Raw genomic sequence first — 19,533 nt, forward strand, 5'->3', positions numbered from 1 at the left:
GACAGATCTCTATTCTCAATATATTCATTAACAATTTGAGACATTTCATATTTGTAAATTAAAAGCTAATTTTACAGTACATATTCCAAGTTAGCAGGCCAAAAGGAATATTTTTCTCTAATTGACATTGAAACAAATGATTAGCATGCTACAGTACTTGTCCAACTCTTTTATATTCATTAATTATTCAGGATTAATTCTGCAAAAATCCAGAGAATGCTTATGACGATGAGTTTTTAAGATACACAACTGTTCTAGGATATAAGAAATGTTCATGAATTTATCATGTGTTGAAATATACTATGAAGATCTCGACTGCTAGAAATGTCTCCTACCTTTTTAAAAATATAATTACTAAATATTGGTGGAGAACACACATTAACATTCGCCAATTAAAACTCAATTACAATTTTCTGAACTATTAAGATTTATTAACCTTGTGCAAGGTTATATACAAATTATTCAGATGCTTTTAATTTGTGAAGTACTTTAAATACGTTACTTACTTCACATGCATTGTCTCATCTGGTCCTGTCAACAATCCTGGGAGATAGGGGGAGCAATTAGTAAGCCCACTGTAAAGGAAGAGAAGACATGCCCATATTAGAAGCCAAGCAGAGGAAGTGTCAACACTATGCCAGGTACAGTACTAGATGCTGAGGATATAATGAACGAGCTGCATAATCAGAAAGCTTCTGATATAGCAGAGAAGACACACAAGCATTAAGAATGAGCTGTGATGAACACTCTAATGGGGAAATCAAAGATGCTATGGAAGCTCAGAAAAGGGCAACCTAACTTCGCCTTAGAGGAGTCAGGAAAGTGTCCTTGAAAGAAGATATATTTGGCAGGCACAAAATCAGAAACTTCCTTGCAAGATATGCTCAATGGCTTGTATCTTATTGTGAAGGCTGTGGGAGCAGTGGGAGAAAAATGAGGGGAAATGCTGGAAACATAGGTCTGAGATAGAAAAAAATTTTTTAAATTATACTAGCATTCATTAACCACTTAATGGGGGGGGCAGGAATTGCGATGAATCTATTTCTGCAATCTATATTTTATTAAATCTTCACATTAACCCTAGGAGTTAGTTACTAATGGTATTGATATTGGTGTTACTGTTACTATTATTATTTCTAGTAGCAGTAGTAATAGTCTAAATTGTTGACGATTACTTAAATACCACATAACAAGTCACTATACAGCAAACATGGTAAAATCCCATTTTATATAAAATGAAAGAGAAAATGTCACGCAAATGGCTAACGCTCAAAAAAGTAATGAGGTGATTGTTATGGATTGATTTGTGTCTCCCCCAAATTCATGGTTTGAAGCACTAACTCCCACTGTGACTGTATTTGGAGATAAGGCCTTTAAGGAGGTAAATGAGGTCCTAGGGCCTCATCCAGTCTGACTGGCATCCTTCAAAGAAAAGGAAGAAACACCAGGAATATGGATGCACAAAGAAAAGGCCATGTGAGGACATGAGAAGATGGCCATCCACAAGCCCAGGAGAGAGGTCTCAGGAGAAACCAAACCTGCTGACACCTCGATCTTGGACTTCTAGCCTCCAGAACAGTAAGAAATACATTTCCTTCGTTTAAGACACCCGGTCTGTGGGATTTTGTTATGGTGGCCTGTTGCGCTGTACCCCGCAGTCCTGCAATCCTTGCAACTGCCCAGTTGTGAGACCGAAGGAAGAACCCGGAGCCAGTGACAGAGACATCAGTGATTTGTTGGACAGGGTATCTTACAAGTCAGAGGCAAAGGTCCTGGAGCCACACCCCACACCCCACCCTGTATGGGTGTACGGCCAAGGGCAGGCAGGACACAGCAGCAATCTTTGCTACACAGGGGCGGGGAGGAGGAAGCTATCAGTTATAGGGGCAATGACTTCAGAAGAGCTCCCTCCTTGCCAGGGCGACTGGGGCAAGGGCTGCTGTTTTCCTATTGATGACAGAATATACTGGAGCCTTTCTGGTCCAGGGCTAGAAAAATTGTTAGCTGGGGGTTGGGCCAATCACACAGGTAGTTACTGATTAAAACTTTCAGCCTAGGAGGGGGAGGCAATCATGCTCAGAAGGGTGAGGTGGGGCCAGGTAGAGTAAGGGATGCACAGAGAGCAAGAGAGCAGCCATTTTATGGGGCTTGAACATACCTGGCCCGAGCAGACCAATACAGTTATATTATTTATTTTCAACCAAGTCATCATATTGACCAAACTACTTTCAGCAAAAAGAAATTGTTTTGGTTTGGGGTAACATTTTGCTTATCTGTTTGCTTTGGTTTTTAATGAGAGGAGGGTGGACACTCTTCCCTAAGCTTCAGTAGAGTGTGATCCCACTGGTGCAGTTGTGGGAGCAAAGGGAACCAAACCTCTGTCCAAGGCAAGACAGCATAGTAAAGCAAGGGACCATCAGATCCTGGTTGGCACCAAGGTGGGGGATAGACATTGGTCATTGGCAAGAATCAGATCTGAGTTCCATATAGGAGGCACAAGATGGAGGGAGTAGGTTGAGAAGGTAAAGTTTGGTGAGATTGCCTGAAGCAAAAACCTACATAGGGGATATTTTATAAAGAATCAGCTATTGAGCCTGTGGGCTAGTAGAGGCCTTACAAAAATTGTCTGGAAAAAAACATGAGAATCCTTTCTGAGGAAGGAAGGAAGGAAGGAAGGAAGAGAGGGAGGGAGGGAGGGAGGGAGGGAGGAAGGAAGGGAGGAAGGGAGGAAGGGAGGGAGGGTTATTGTGATAACACATTTGAATTATCTATCCATAATTATTAGCTATCAACTGAAATGTAAAGAAAAGCTAAGATTGTTACTCATTACTTCACATTCTGCCCCAAGCTGCCACAGACAATATTTCAGATACTCTTACTTAACTGCATATTTATCCAACCAGAATGCCCCTGCATCTCAGACCCGTCTCCAGTTATATTATATAGTTACATCAATGGTCTTGATATTTTTTTGTCCATTGTTTTTTTCTTTTGCAATAAGGGCATAAGTATGGGGATTAAAAGCCCAGGTTCTGTAAACAAACTGCGAGGATTCATATCCAGAATCTATTAATACTTTTATTTAGCTGTATAACCTTGGGCAAGTTACTTAAACTCTCTGTGCCTCAGTTTCTGAGCAAACGTTTTTGTGAGGTTTAAAGGAGTTAATACATATAAAACACTTAAATTCATGCCACACACATGGTAATGCTCTATAATTCTTGGCTCTTATGACTGTTAATTGTGACATTAAACTGTGAAAGAGAGTTTAGCAAAGGAAGACTGGCGTTGCTCAACCACATTCTATTTTACTAGAATGCTTTTTTTTTCAGTGATAAAACATAATCTAGTACGATTTTGTTTCTGTTTTTTTCATTTTAATAATATAATATTGCATCCTAATTATAAAGCATAAAAAACATAGAAATAAAAATATAATACATACTAATATAACTATAAATAGCTAATATAAAATTATAGAATGTTTTGAAATACTATCAAGGATTTTTTAAAAATTAAAATAGTAAGTAGCTCCTATACTCAAAATAACCACTGTAATTTTTTTTCAATTTTCCATGAATTCTTAAAACTATTGTACAAATTTTAAATCATGAGACGATATAAGTATTATTTTTAACTTGCAATGTAGTAGGAAGCTTTTCTGTCATAAAATATGATCTGTGAATGTAATTTATCTTAACATCTTTATTGGAGTATAAATGCTTTACAGTGTTGTGTTAGTTTCTGCTGTATAACAAAGTGAATTAGCTATATGTATACATATATCCCCATATCACATTCCTCTTGCATCTCCCTCCCACCCTCCCTATCCCACCCCTCTAGGTGTTCACAAAGGACCGAGCTGATCTCCCCGTGCTATGCAGCTGCTTCCCACTAACTATCTATTTTACATTTGGTAGTGTATATATGCCCATGCCACTCTCTCACTTTGTCACAGCTTACCCTTCTCCTTCCCCGTGTCCTCAAGTCCATTGTCTAGTAGGTCTACATCTTTATTCCTGTCTTACCCCTAGGTTCTTCATGACACTTTTTTTCCTTAAATTCCATATATATCTGTTAGCATACGGTATTTGTCTTTCTCTTTCTGACTTACTTCACTCTGTATGACAGACTCTAGGTCCATCCACCTCACTACAAATAACTCAATTTCGTTTCTTTTTATGGCTGAGTAATATTCCATTGTATATATGTGCCACATCTTCTTTATCCACTCATCTGTCAAGGGCCACTTAGTTTGATTTCATGTCCTGGCTATTGTAAATAGTGCTGCAGTGAACATTGTGGTACATGACTCTTTTTGAATTATGGTTTTCTCAGGGTAGATGCCCAGTAGGGGGATTGCTGGGTCATATGGTAGTTCTATTTTTAGTTTTCTAAGGAACCTCCATACTGTTCTCCAGAGTGGCTGCATCAATTTACATTCCCAACAACAGTGCAAGAGGGTTCCCCTTCCTCCACACCCTCTCCAGCATTTATTGCTTGCAGATCTTTTGATGATGGCCATTCTGACCGGTATGAGGTAATACCTAATTGTAGTTTTGATTTGCACTTCTCTAATTAGTGATGTTGAGAAGCTTATCATGTGTTTGTTGGAAATCTGTAATTCATCTTTGAAGAAATATCTATTTAGGTCTTCTGCCCATCTTTGGATTGGGTTGTTTGTTTTTCAGATATTGAGCTGCATGAGCTGCTTGTATATTTTGGAGATTAATCCTCTGTCAGTTGCTTCATGTGCAAATATTTTCTCCCATTTTGAGGACAGTCTCTTCATCTTTTTTATGGTTTCCTTTGCTGTGAAAAAGCTTTTAAGTTTCATTAGGTACCATTTGGTTATTTTTGTTTTTCATTTCATTTCCATTTCTCTAGGAGTGGGTCAAAAAGGATCTTGCTGTGATTTATGTCATAGAGTGTTCTACCTGTTTTCCTTTAAGAGTTTTGTAGTGTCTGGCCTTACATTTAGGTCTTTAATCGATTTTGAGTTTATTTTTGTGTATGGTGTTAGGAAGTGTTCTAGTTTCATTCTCTTACATGTAGCTGTCCAGTTTTCCCAGCACAACTTATTGAAGAGGCTGTCTTTTCTCCATTGTATACTCTTGCCTCCTTCATCAAAGATAAGGGGACGAGATGTGTGTGGGTTTATCTCTGGGATTTCTATCCCACTCCATTGATCAATATTTCTGTGTTTGTGCCAGTACCATACTGTCTTGATTACTATAGCTTTGTAATATAGTCTGAAGTCAGGGAGCCTGTTTCTTCCCACTCCGTTTTTCTTTCTTAAGATTGTTTTGGTTATTCAGGGTCTTCTGGGTATCCCTACAAACTGTGCAATTTTTTGTTCTCGTTCTGTGAAAAATGCCATTGGTAGTTTAATAGGGACTGCATTGCATCTGTAGATTGCTTTGCGTAGTAGAGTCATTTTCACAATGTTGATACTTCCAATCCAAGAACATGGTATATCTCTCCATCTGTTTGTATCATCTTTAATTCTTTCATCAGTGTCTTATAGTTTTCTGCATACAGGTCTTTTGTCTCCTTAGGTAGGTTTATTCCTAGGTATTTTATTATTTTTGTTGCAGTGGTAAATGGGAGGGTTTCCTTAATTTCTCTTTCAGATTTTTCTTCATTAGTGTATAGGAATAAAAGAAATTTCTGTGCATTAATTTTATATCGTGCTACTCAACCGAATTCACTGATTAGCTCTAGTAGTTCTCTGTAGCATCTTTAGGTTTCTTTAATGTAAAGTATCATGTCATCTGCAAACAGTGACAGTTTTATTTCTTTTATCAATTGGATTCTTTTTATATCTTTTTCTTCTCTGACTGCTGTGGCTAAAACGTTCAAAACTATGTTGAATAATAATGGTGAGAGTGACCAACCTTGTCTTGTTCCTGATCTTAGGGGAAATGGTTTCAGTTTTTCACCATTGAGAACAATGTTGGCTGTGGGTTTGTCATATATGGCCTTTATTATGTTGAGGTAGATTCTCTCTATGTCTACTTTCTGGAGAGTTTTTATCATACATGGGTGTTGAATTTTGTCAAAAGTTTTTTCTGAATCTATTGAGATGATCATATGGTTTTTCTTCTTCAATTTGTTAATATGGTGTATCACATTGATTGATTTGCATATATTGAAGAATCCTTGCATCCCTGGGATAAACCCCACTTGATCATGGTGTTTGATCCTTTTAATGTGATGTTGGATTCTGTTTGCTTGTATTTTGTTGAGGATTTTTGCATCTATGTTCATCAGAGTTACTGGCCTGTAGTTTTCTTTGTTTGTGACATCTTTGTCTGCTTTTGGTATCAGGGTGATGGTGGCCTCGTAGGATGCGTTTGGGAGTGCTCCTTCCCCTGCTATATTTTGGAAGAGTTTGAGAAGGATAGGTGTTAGCTCCTCTCAAAATGTTTGATAGAATTCGCCTGTGAATCCATCTGGTCCTGGGTTTTTGTTTGTTGGAAGATTTTGAATCACAGTTTCAATTTCATGGCTTGTGATTGGTTTGTTTATATTTTCTATTTCTTCATGGTTCAGTCTCGGAAGGTTGTGCTTTTCTAACAATTTTTCCATTTCCTCCAGGTTGTCCATTTTTTTGGCATATAGTCGCCTGTAGTAATCTCTGATGATCCTTTGTATTTCTGCAGTGTCAGTTGTTACTTCTCCTTTTTCATTTCTAATTCTGTTGATTTGAGTCTTCTCCCTTTTTCTCTTGATTAGTCTGGCTAACGGTTTATCAATTTTGTTTATCTTCTCAGAGAACCAGCTTTTAGTTTCATTGATCTTTGCTATTGCTTCCTTCATTTCGTTTTCATTTATTTCTGATCTGATCTTTATGATTTCTTTCCTTCTGCTAACTTTGGGGGTTTTTTGTTCTTCTTTCTCTAATTGCTTTAGGTGTAAGGTTAGGTCGTTTATTTGAGATTTTTCTTGTTTCTTGAGGTAAGACTGTATTGCTATAAGCTTCCCTCTTGGAACTGCTTTGGCTGCACCCCATAGGTTTTGGGTCTTTGTGTTTTCATTGTCATTTGTTTCTAGGCATTTTTTTTATTTCCTCTTTGATTTCCTTGTGACCTCTTTGTTGTTTAGTAATGTATTGTTTAGCCTCCATGTGTTTGTATTTTTTACATTTTTTCCTGTAACTGATATCTAGTCTCATAGCGTGTGGTTGGAAAAGATACTTGATACAATTTCAATTTTCTTAAATTTACCAAGGCTTGATATGGCCTATCCTGTAGAATGTTCCATGAGCTCCTGAGAAGAAAGTGTATTCTGTTGTTTTGGGATGGAATGCCCTACAAATATCAATTAAGTCCAACTTGTTTAGTGTGTCATTTAAAACTTGGGCTTCCTTATTTATTTTCATTTTGGACGATCTGTCCACTGGTGAAAGTGGGCTGCTAAAGTCCCTTACTATGATTGTGTTACTGTCGATTTCCCCTTTTATGGCTCTTAGCATTTGCCTTATGTACCGAGGTGCTCCTATGTTGGGTGCATATATATTTATAATCGTTATGTCTTCTTCTTGGATTGATCCCTTGATCATTATGTAGTATCCTTCCTTGTCTCTTGTAACATTCTTTATTTTAAAGTCTATTTTATCTGATATGAGTATTGCTACTCCAGCTTTCTTTTGATTTCCATTTGCATGAAATACCTTTTTCCATCCCCTCACTTTTAGTCTGTATGTGTCCCTAGGTCTGAAGTGGGTCTCTTGTAGACAGCATATATATGGATCTTGTTTTTGTATCCATTCAGCAAGCCTGTGTCTTTTGGTTGGAGCATTTAATCCATTCACGTTTAAGGTAATTATCGATATGTATGTCCTATGACCATTTTCTTAATTGTTTTGGGTTTATTTTTGTAGGTCCTTTTCTTCTCTTGTGTTTCCCACTTAGAGAAGTTCCCTTAGCATTTGTTGTACAGCTGGTTTGGTGGTGCTGAATTCTCTTAGCTTTTGTTTGTCTGTAAAGCTTCTGATTTCTCCATCAAATCTGAATGAGATCCTTGCCGGGTAGAGTAATCTTGATTGTAGGTTCTTCCCTTTCATCTCTTTAAGTATATCATGCCACTCCCTTCTGGCTTGTAGAGTTTCTGCTGAGAAATCAGCTGTTAACCTTATGGGAGTTCCCTTGTATGTTATTTGTTGTTTTTCCCTTGCTGTTTTCAATAATTTTTGTTTGTCTTTAATTTTTGCCAGTTTGATTACTATGTGTCTCAGCGTGTTTCTTCTTGGGTTTATCCTGTATGGGACTTGCTGCACTTCCTGGACTTGGGTGGCTATTTCCTTTCCCATGTTAGGGACGTTTCTGACTATAATCTCTTCAAATATTTACTCTGGTCCTTTCTCTCTCTCTTCTCCTTCTGGGACCCCTATATTGTGAATGTTGTTGTGTTTAATATTGTCCCAGAGGTCTCTTAGGCTGTCTTCATTTCTTTTCATTCGTTTTTCTTTATTCTGTTCCACAGCAGTGAATTCCACCATTCTGTTTTCCAGGTCACTTATCTGTTCTTCTGCCTCAGTTATTCTGCTATTGATTCCTTCTAGTGTATTTTTCATTTCAATTATTGTATTGTTCATCTCTGTTTGTTTGTTCTTTAATTCTTCTAGGTCTTTGTTAAACATTTCTTGCATCTTCTCGATCTCTGCCTCAATTCTTTTTCTGAAGTCCTGGATCATCTTCACTATGATTATTCTGAATTCTTTTTCTGGAAGGTTGCCTATCTCCACTTCATTTACTTGTTTTTCTGGGGTTTTATCTTGTTCCTTCATCTGGTACCTAGCGCTCTGCCTTTTCATGTTGTCTATCTTTCTGTGTTTTTTTTTTTCCCCCCACAGGCAACAGGATTGTAGTTCTTGCTTCTGCTGTCTGCCCTCTGGTGGGTGAGGCTATCTAAGAGGCTTGTGCAAGTTACCTGATGGGAGGGACTGGTGGTGGGTAGAGCTGACTGTGTGCTTCCTGGACCTGACTGACTATTTCCTTTCCCATGTTAGGAAGTTTTCGACTATAATCTCTTCAGATATTTTTTCAGCCCTTTTTTTTTTTTCTCTTCTTTTTCTGCGACCCATATTATTCGAATGTTGGTGTGTCTAATATTGTCCCAGAGGTCTCTGAGACTGTCATCAACTCTTTTCATTCTTTTTTCTTTATTTCGCTCCCTGGTTATTTCCACCATTTTATCTTCCAGCTCACTTATGCATTCTTCTGCCTCAGTTATTCTGTTATTGATTCCTTCTAGAGTATTTTTAATTTCAGTAATTTTGTTGTTCATCACTGTTTATTTGCTCTTTAGTTCTTCAAATCCTTGTTAAATGTTTCTTTTATTTTCTCCATTCTGTTTCTGAGATTTTGAATCATCTTTACTATCATTATTCTGAATTCTTTTTCAGGTAGGTTGCCTATTTCATCTTCATTTACTTGGTCTTGTAGGTTTTTACCTTGCTCCTTCATCTGTAACATATTTTTTTTGTCGTTTCTTTTCTTTTTTTTTTTTTTTTTTGATGGGTGGTGCTGTATTCCTTTCTTACTGGTTTTTTGGCCTGAGACGTCCAGCAGTGGAGTTTGCACCAGTTGGATAGAGCTGGGTCTTGGTGCTGAGATGAGGACCTCCAGGAGGCCTCACTCTGATTGATATTCCCTGGGGTCTGAGGTTCTCTGTTAGCCCAGCGGTTTGGACTCGGAGCCACCAGCAGAGGAGCTCGGGCCTGATCTCCAGCCTGGGAACCAAGATCCTGCAAGCTTTGTGGCCCGGTAAAAAAAAAAAAAAGGAAGAAAGAAAGAAAAAAGAAGCAGTACAATATCAAAGAATAAAAAACAAAATAAAATTAGAAAGACAAAAAATATAGTAGGAAAAATAAAACTATAACTGTAACAACTGCAACAAGATAAAATAAAACCACAACAGAAAAAAGAAAAAAAAAAGGAGGGGGTAACAAGCCAAAAGGAGAGATCACTAACAAAGTACAAAGAATAAAATAAAATTAGAAAAATAAAAGATTTATTAGGAAAAATAAAAATATAAAAGAATCAAGAATAATGAATCAACAAGGTAAAACAGAACCCCAATCTAAAGGAGGAAAAAAGGGGACTTCCCTGGTGGTGCAGTGATTAAGAATCTGCCTGCCAATGCAGGGGACACAGGTTTGAACTCTTGTCCAGGAAGATCCCACATGTCGTGGAGCAACTAATCCGGTGCACCACCACTACTGAGCCTGCTCTCTAGAGTCCACGAGCCACAACTACTGAGCCCACGTGCCACAACTTCTGAAGCTCACGTGCCTAGAGCCCATGCTCCACAACAGGAGAAGCCACCACAGTGAGAAGCCCACGCACTGCAATGAAGAGTAGCCCCCGCTCACTGCAACTAGAGAAAGCCTGCATGTAGCAATGAAGACCCAATGCAACGAAAAATAAATAAATAAATAAAATTGATTCTTTAAAGAAATAAAAAATAAATAAGTACAAGAGGAAAAAAGAAAAGTAAAAAAAAGCTTTGCCTATGGGGGTGGAGTTTAGGCGAGGAGTGGAACTTAGGCAGGGGCGGGGTTAGGGTGGGGTGGGACCTAGGCAGGTGGGGGGTGATGTTTTAGTTTGGGGTGGGGCCTAGGTGGGGCAACGTTCAACCATGGGGCGGTGCTTTTGCTTAGGACCTGCATAGAAGGGGAGAGGCAGCATGTCAAAAGGAGAGCCTCTGGAGTGTGGAGTTCTGGAGTTTGGAGGTAGGGCCCTGAGTGAGGGTGTGTGGGTGGGGTTTAGGCCCAGCTCATTGGGGGGGGTGGTCTCTGAGTGTAGGGTTAGGGCCCTGAGTGGGGGTGTAGGGGTGGGGCTTGGGTTCTGCATGGCAGGAGGGAGGCTCTAAGGGCAGAGGATTAGGCCCGGGAGCTGAACAGGCTCCCCGGTGCCTAAGTGGACAGGGAAAGCACTGGCCCCGTTCCCTTTCACTCCCTCATTCCCCTCCCCGACTGTCTCTCCCAGGGTCTCTCCCCTTCGCTGCTGGACCCCTAACCATAGGTGGGTCCCTCTGGGTGTAGGAACTCCTCCCCTCCCCAGCCACCCCTCAGGGATGCCAGTCCTTGAGGTCTGGTCTTTCCCTTTGCTCCCCCTTCCCTCCCTCCCACTCCCTCAGGACCCACGTGGCTGGAGGGGGCCTCAGTGGGCAGAAGATCAGGCCCAGGATCTCAGCAGGTTCCTGGGGCCCCAAGTGAGCAGAGGAAAGCTGGCCACACTCCCTTTTGATCCTCTGCCCTACCAGTGGTTCCCCAATTTCCCCTTTGGGTGTGGGATCCCTTCCCCTCCCCCAGACACCCTTCAGGGCCGCCAGTCCCATCCCACCTCCACTTCTCCTCCCCCTTCACTCCCCCACCATGCCCCACATCCTACCTGGCCACTGGGGGTTCCTCCCATCCCCTTAGGTGTCCATGGTCCCCCACCAGTGCCTGGTAGGTGCCCTAGTTGTGAGGAGATGTGAATTCTGCATCCTCCTAGTATGCCATCTTGACTTCACCCCCCGTGAATGTAATTTTAATTATTGTATAACATTCTATTGAATAAATGTACCACTACTTAGCCATTCATATTTTTAGGCATTTAGGCTGCATCCTCCTCCTCCTTTCCTTCCTCTTCCTTCTTTTCCTTCTTTGCTATTGTAGTTAACACTTAGATATGCATCTTGGTACCAAAATACAAATAAATATATTGATAAATGAAAGGATGGATAGATAGGTAGATAGATAGATGATAGATAAAGCTGCTTTGATCATCTTTAATACTAATATTTGTCATCATCTCTGATTATTACCTTAAGAAGAATTCCTAGAAATAGAATTCCTGGATCAAATTTTTAATATTATATTATCACTTTCCACCAAATATGTTGGGCCAAACAAATATTCACCCACAGCATAAAAGGGCTCTTATTTCCCTGCTTTACTAGTAACAGTGTATATTTAACTTCTTCATCTTTGCTAATTTTTATGGGCAAAAAGCATATGCCATTGTTTTTTTAATTTGATTTTTTGATGACTAGTCAAATTCAAATATATGCATTGACCCTTTGTACCTATTTTATGGACTATCTTTTAATAACTTTAGATCACCTTTCATTTATTTATTATGTTTTATATGTATACACACATATTCAAGTTTATATGTTATAAACAAAACCATATCATACACAGCTGTAGCTATAATGAAGTTTTCCTTTTTTCTTCTTTCTCATTTTGCTTTACATACACCTATATCACCTTCTCCCCCATAGCCTATGTTAATAACTTAGCATGTATCCTTCCAGAGTTTTCTCCATGCTCATATAATCAACCACCATAAGACAGAGACAGAAAAGGAGAGTGTGTGTGTGTGTGTGTGTGTGTGTGTGTGTGTGTGTGTGTGTGTAAGAGAGAAAGAAGAAAGGAGAGGGAGAGAGGAGAGAGGAAGGGGAGAGGGAGGAGAATTGTTGGGACCATGAACACTAGAGCCAAAATGTCCATGTTGAAATCACATTTCTGCCGTTTACTAGCTGTGTGAACTTGGACAAGTGACTTTACCTCTCTATACCTCAGTTTCCTCATTGGTAAAACAGGCATCATAGTAATACCCACCTAAATACATACATGTAAATTCCTTATAAGATTTCTGGCACATTGTATGTGTAGTATAAATATTAACTGTCATTATATACAAGAGTTTGGGGTCATCATTTGTTTTACAAAAATGGTATTGTAACATACACATCCTTTTGGAAGGAGGATCTTGTTTTCCTGATATGTGAGACATAATAATTAATATATTTCAGTAAGTCTTAAAATGCATTTGATTGAAAGATGCATTATTACTTTATGCCCCACTAAGAAAGAAAAAGTGTTACCAGTTAAATACAACACAATGTTTTCTTATTATTTAGAGTCTTCATTCTTATTGAAAGGGTTCTTTGAGACATATTTATACATAAAATTTTACCGTATATTATTCTTGTGTATATGTTTTAAAAAACTATAAAAGAACTAAATTGGTTACAGTAATCCGTAAAAAAAAAACTTTCCCACATGAGTCCAATTCTTCTGCACACTCTCAAGTCAGAGTTATCATCACCCATGGATTTGCACACATTTTTTTCTGTGTCATCCAGAACATTGGTGGTGAGGCATTTCTTTAAAAAGGGCTTTACTATCATCACCGGGATTGTATTTGAAGCCATGTACACCCATTCTGCAATTCTTGATGCTGGAGTCTTCTTGATCATATCAGAAAGTGTCAATACAAGGTTTTCAAAAAATAGGGGAATTTCCTGGTGGTCCAGTGGTTAGGACTCTGTGCTTTCACTGCCAAGGGTCCGGATTTGATCCCTGGTCAGGAACTAAGATCCCATAAGCTGCACAGCACAGCCAAAACAAAAACCAGTCAGGACTTATATTCTTTTCTCCAATTATTTGCTTGAGTGAAACACTGAGGGATTGTAATAGTTTTCCAGCCATGGTATCGGGAGCAACAACCATATTTGTGCCAGCGCAGTGGGGGTAACTATAGCATGACTATTACCTAGCCCACAGCAACTATAGAATGTCATCAATTCTAAGGCACATCCCAATTTTAGAAATGAAAAACTGAGAGAAAAAATGTGTTTTGAACTAATAGGATATGGTAACCCATTATTTTGATTAAAAAGAAATTTTCCCTGACTGCCACTGAGCTTAGCATATTTACATTTTGTGGGGAGGATTTAGTTTTCTGTGATTTGCTTTTTTATATCCTTCATTTTTCTATTGGGGTATTTTCTTTTTCTTATCATTTTGTAATAGTTCTTATATATATGATAGATATTAATTCTTAGTGATCATCAGTACCAGAATTTTCCCAAATCTATAATTTGTCTTTTGCCTTATTGGATTTTTTCTCATGCCAAATATTTTCATTTTTATATAGTCAAATACATTGCTTTTTTTAAATATAACTTTGGGTTCTCCTGCCTTGCCAATGTCTTTTTGATTTCTAAGCTGTAAACATAGTTTCTTTATTTTTCTTCCATAATTTTTATTTTTGTTTATACTTAGTATTTAACTCATCTATCTGTTTTTCTGGTGTTTTTCTAATATGATTTGAGAAAGGAGTTTAACATTATTTTCTTCTATGTAGATAGCCAGTTGTCCCAGAACCATTTATCAAATATTACATCCTTTCCCCACTGAATCTGAAATAACATTTTTGTTATATATTATCTTTTCATATACTTTAGGATCTATTACTTGGTAAATTTTATTCTTCAATTTATCTTCAATTTATTCTTGTGCAAATGGTTATTCAGGTGTTTATAATTATTTATTGAATAATTATGCCTTCCCCACTGATTTGAAATACTGTGTGTGTTTGTTCCATTCATCTTTCAGCTTTGGCACTAGCATTACCCCATTTCAATTTTTGCAGCTCTATAATATGTTTTTATATCCGGTAGACAAATCATCTCCTCTCATTTTTTTATTCTTCTTTATCAGAATTTAATTGGATATCTTCTCATGTTTATTCTTTCAGATGAACTCTCAGATGCTCTGATCACATTATATCTCTCTCCCCATACACATAGATACTAAATAAATAATAAATAGAGTGAAGTGGTTTTGATTGAGTGTGTTGCATGAATAGATGGATCTCTCCATAAAGATATACTTTCTATAATATGTTCCTCCATTTACTAAAGTGTTCTTTTATGCCTTTAGTAGAGTTTTGTAGTTGTCTTAATTTGGTGGTGCACATGTTTTTGTTAGCTTTATTATTGGGAGATTTTTTTTGGTTAGTATTGTGATTTTTTCCCTTCATTTTATTGTCAAATGGATTATTGTTAAAATATTTAAAATATTGATTTTAGTATATTAATGTCATAGTTTTGTACTTCATTTTCCTGGAGTTTGCATATAGAGAATTACACCACTTATGAATAATAAAATTTTTCTGTTTTTTATTTATATTTGATTTGTATATTTATATTTTAGAAACTCATTGACAAACATGTCCATATTATGTTAAATAATAGAGATAGTGGTGAACAATCCTATTCGTTTTAAATTTTAATAGGAATGCTTCTGGTATTTCCTCATTATGTATGATGCTAGTTTGACTTATATTAGTTTTTTATCATGTGAAGAAATTCTCTTTCTATTTCTGTTTTACCAGGGGTTTTCTTTAGGAATGTCTGTCAAATTCCTCCCCCCAAAAGATATTTAAGCATCTGTTGAAATATTTTTCTCCTTTGATTTATTTTGAATTATTATTAGTTTCTTAAATTGAGCCATCTATGAATTAATGGTATAACATTTACTTAATCAGCAAATATTAGTCTTTGAATATATCACTGGATTCAATTTGCTTTGTCATTTAGGATTTTTGCACCAATAGTTACAATTGGTATTGGACAGTTATTTGCTATTTTTGTGCTGTCAAATTTTGGCACCAGATTTATACTAGCTTTGTAGAATAATTTGTGGAAGCTTCCTTTCTTTCTCTATGATCTTTTATTTGGAAGTTTGAAATAACTTACTACGAAATTGTCTTGGCAGGTGGCTTTCTACAAGGGGTTTTCTGTGACAAGTCTCAATTTTAATCAAGTTTTCTACCTCTACTTGGGTTGATTTTAATAATTAATATTGCCCTAAATATTCATGCATATGTTGAGATTTTCAGATTTTTTAATACTTTTTTTAAAAGTGTATTTCTACCTGTAGTTATATCACGTACTTGCTTTCTACTCTTGCATATTTATGCTTTCTTTTTTTTCTTGTTTAGCCTTGCTAAAAGTTTGTCCATTTTATTGCTCTCTTTGAAGAAAATAGCTCTGTAATTGTTCATTAATAAAACTGTATATTTTTTATTCAATAGACTTTGATTTTTAATTCATTTATCCAATTTTTCTCAGTTTTCCTTTTCTTTCTGTTCTTTTTGAGCATAAGGGATATTGCTCTTTTTTCCAGCCTCTTGAGATGAATGTTATTTTCATTCTGTCCTGTTTAATAATAAATGCATTTAAAACTAGTAAGTTTCCTCTGAATACAGATTTGGTTTCAGAAATTTTCATAGTATTGTTTTCACTGGCAATATTTTCTGAATGGTGATTTAAGCTAAGCTTGATTTTCTCATAGATCCAATATTTATAGGAGAGTGATTTTTAGTTGCTTAATGGTTTTATTTTTTCAATTTATAACTCTACTATTAATATCTGGTTTTATGCATTTTTTTCAAAGAACGATTTATATAATTTCCAATTTGGGGAAAGTAGTAAGATCCTTTATGACCGAATTTGGTAAGTGTTCTGTAGACCCTTGAAAAAAAAAGAAAAGAAGTGTATTTTCTGTAGTATAAATGTGTGTCAAATTGATAGTATTATTAATCTTATTACTTTCTTCTATTTCTATTTAATTTGTCAAATATTATGAGAGACATGCTAAAATCTCTCCTAATGGTTGTGCTTTTGTCAACTTTCCCTTATAGTCAACAACTTTTGCATTATATATATTCTGATGTTGTCTTATTTAATACTTAAGCATTGCTTTATCCATAAAAATCGGTTTTCTCAATGTAGTTTTATCCTCTTTGCTTTTAATTCTACTTTGCCTGGTGTTGACGTTGTGAATCTTTCTTTTCTCTCATTTTCATTTGCCTGGTATAGCTTTGCTCTTCACTTTATTTTTAACCTTTCTCTGATCTCTTCTTAAAATATTGGTCTTGTATTAAGAGGGTTTCATCCATTCACACTTATCATGATAAGTGATATATTTGGTCTTAATTTTGGCATTGTATTTGATACTTTCAGTGCTTGATATGTCCAGATTTAATATGGTCATTGCTTTTTAAATTTGTTTCCTTATTTCTCCAGTTTTCCTGGTGCTTGTTTTCTGTCTTTCTCTTTTTAATCTAGTGATATGGAAGTTGTATATGGTAGTATTATTATGTGATGTTCTAGTAAACTGGTCTCCCCAAAAAGCTGTGATTTGTAGTGTTTTTGTAGTATTTGCCAATTGCTGATTTTGATGGCATAAATACTCCCACTATGGCCAATTTCAAGTCACCAACATGATGCAGCTGAATGCAGAGATAGCTCCAGCCCACTACTGGATTTATGCTACAAATGCTTATGTTTACATGTTAAAAGTTGACCTCTATATCTCCACAAACATCAAAAATATGTGTGGGGCTTCCCTGGTGGTGCAGTGGTTAAGAGTCCGCCTGCTGATGCAGGGGACACGGGTTTGTGCCCCGGTCTGGGAGGATCCCACATGCCGCGGAGTGGCTGGGCCTGTGAGCCATGGCCGCTGAGCCTGCACGTCCAGAGGCTGTGCTCCACAATGGGAGAGGCCACAACAGTGAGAGGCCCACATACCACAAAAAAAAAAAAAGTGTGAATCGATCTCCTCTATATAGGATGTCTTAATATGTGTTTATTCTGTTACCACCAATCCCCACCAACACTCATGTTATATTAAAATAATCTGATCTCTTGAACTGAGATTATTCAATCCTTTTTATTATATAATTTATCCTTTAGTAGTTATTTGAAATTACTGTCATTTTATAACCACACCAATAATAATTATTTATTATTTATATAATAGATGTGTGGTTTTCTAATTAAAGCACTCATAACCACATTTTATGATATTCATGGGGAATGATTCAAATTATATTCAGTTCCCTCACTTTTCTGGATATTTTAAATTCTGCTCTTGGATTAAGCTAGGCTATCAGGATGGTATGTCTAAGGCCTTTGCTACCTTAGCCCTTCAGAAATAACCTTCACCAAGTCAAATGTGTGTTAACATCAGGATAATTTTCAAAGAACACAAGAAACAATAAGAATTTCACTACAAATTTTGCTGTAGATGGAAATGGTTATCCACTGTATCTCTCAGTATTCCTAACAGAAACCTCCATGTGTGTGGAATTTTGTTTAGAATCCAACTGGTACTTTAAAAACTTTTTTGAGGATCATGAAAATGACTATGTTTCTTTTTTCCTTTTGATTTCCAGGAATCTCAGGCCTAAATTTGAAGCTAAACTTCAGGAGTTATGCAAATTCTCCTGGCCTGATTTTCCCCAATCTTGGCTTTCTGTTCATGATTTTATTTTGGCCCTGATAGTTCCTATTTATACTTTCTCATTACTTTATTGTATGTGCTCCTCAACAGGCTGCTTTACATTCCTTGCAAACAAGGAGAGTAAAAAAATAATAATCATCATAATAATTTCTCTATAGAAATTCTATCATTTTGTTTTGTGGTTCCTGATCATTAAAATGGAAGCTAGGGCTTCCCTGGTGGCGCAGTGGTTGAGAGTCCGCCTGCCGATGCAGGGTACACGGGTTCATGCCCCGGTCTGGGAAGATCTCACATGCCGTGGAGTGGCTGGGCCCGTGAGCCATGGCCAATGAGCCTGCGCGTCCGGAACCTGTGCTCTGCAACGGGAGAGGCCACAACAGTGAGAGGCCCACGTATCGGGAAAAAAAAAAAAAAAAAGTAAGTTAATGTTGTTTTTATTTCTTCAAGGTCTTTATATGAGTGGAAAGTTACCAAAGAAAATTTGTTTTGGATTATCAGTATTTGGGTGCTTGTCCATCAGCTGATTTCTTCAGTATATCAGTGGTCAAAAAGAGACAAAATAGGCTCTTCATCCCTTATGTAATGTGTTTCTTTGACTGCTTCAAATAAAATTGGAATTTAGATTAATTTTGGTTTTGTTTTCATGCTGATGTTATAGTAGTTTGCCTGATAAACTACACTGAATTTAATAAAACTTTATAGCTGGTACTGAAGTCTTGTTTTTAGTGATTTGAGTAGAGGTACGGTGTATTAGAATGATCTCAGGATTAAGAGTTAGGAGTCTTGTTCCCAGTTCTAGTTAAGGTTCAGCTACAAGTTTGCCTTTTGATTTGTGGTAAATCACTTTACCTGAGTCTTAAAATTAAGGGATAAAATGATATGCATTTTAAGGTCTCATCCAGTTCTAATGTTTTATTATTTGAATTATGAAAAAATAGCTCGTGAATACTTACTAATAAAATATGTTCATTATACCTTTATTGTATCTACAGTATTCCAACTTTGTCCATGCCTTAAATTTATATGACTAAGTGTGCATATTAATATAGTGAAAATAAGAAGCAATAAAAAATGAACATCTCATTCATGCATGCAAAATTCTTGTTCTGATGACATTTTTGAAATCCATGGTATTACGACAAGTACTCTTTTTCCTGTTTCCATAATGACAAAATAACATTAATAATACATGCCTGGAATATTAACTATGTTGTGCTAATGAAAAGTTTAACGGCTTAAAAAAATGCTAATAACTCATGATTGTGTTTTCTGAGTAGTTTATTCACTTTTGTTGCTAAGATCATCCCTGAAATGCCCCAGGATCCTAATGGTTTGACTCCTACATATAAGATTATCACTCCTACAATAACAAAAGGAAAAGACAACCTATGGACTAGGAGAAAATATTTGCAAATGATGTGACCAACAAGGGCTTAATT

At 36.8% G+C, this 19,533-nt stretch overlaps 1 long non-coding RNA gene across 3 annotated transcripts in view; it reads right to left on the reverse strand.

Annotated features, from left to right (window-relative positions):
* LOC307180738 overlaps window positions 1-19,533 on the reverse strand; it is a 734,518-nt gene that overhangs the window by 579,577 nt on the left and 135,408 nt on the right. For 2 of the 3 annotated variants that reach the window (XR_013825767.1, XR_013825768.1), the window contains exon 1: window positions 507-799. This is a non-coding gene — a long non-coding RNA (uncharacterized lncRNA). Of the gene's footprint in view, window positions 1-506; window positions 800-19,533 lie in introns of those variants that run through there. The other variant, XR_013825766.1, reaches the window with a different exon arrangement.

This window comes from Stenella coeruleoalba, assembly GCF_951394435.1.
Source record: "Stenella coeruleoalba genome assembly, chromosome: X".
In the NCBI taxonomy this organism is placed as follows: Eukaryota; Metazoa; Chordata; class Mammalia; order Artiodactyla; family Delphinidae; genus Stenella; species Stenella coeruleoalba.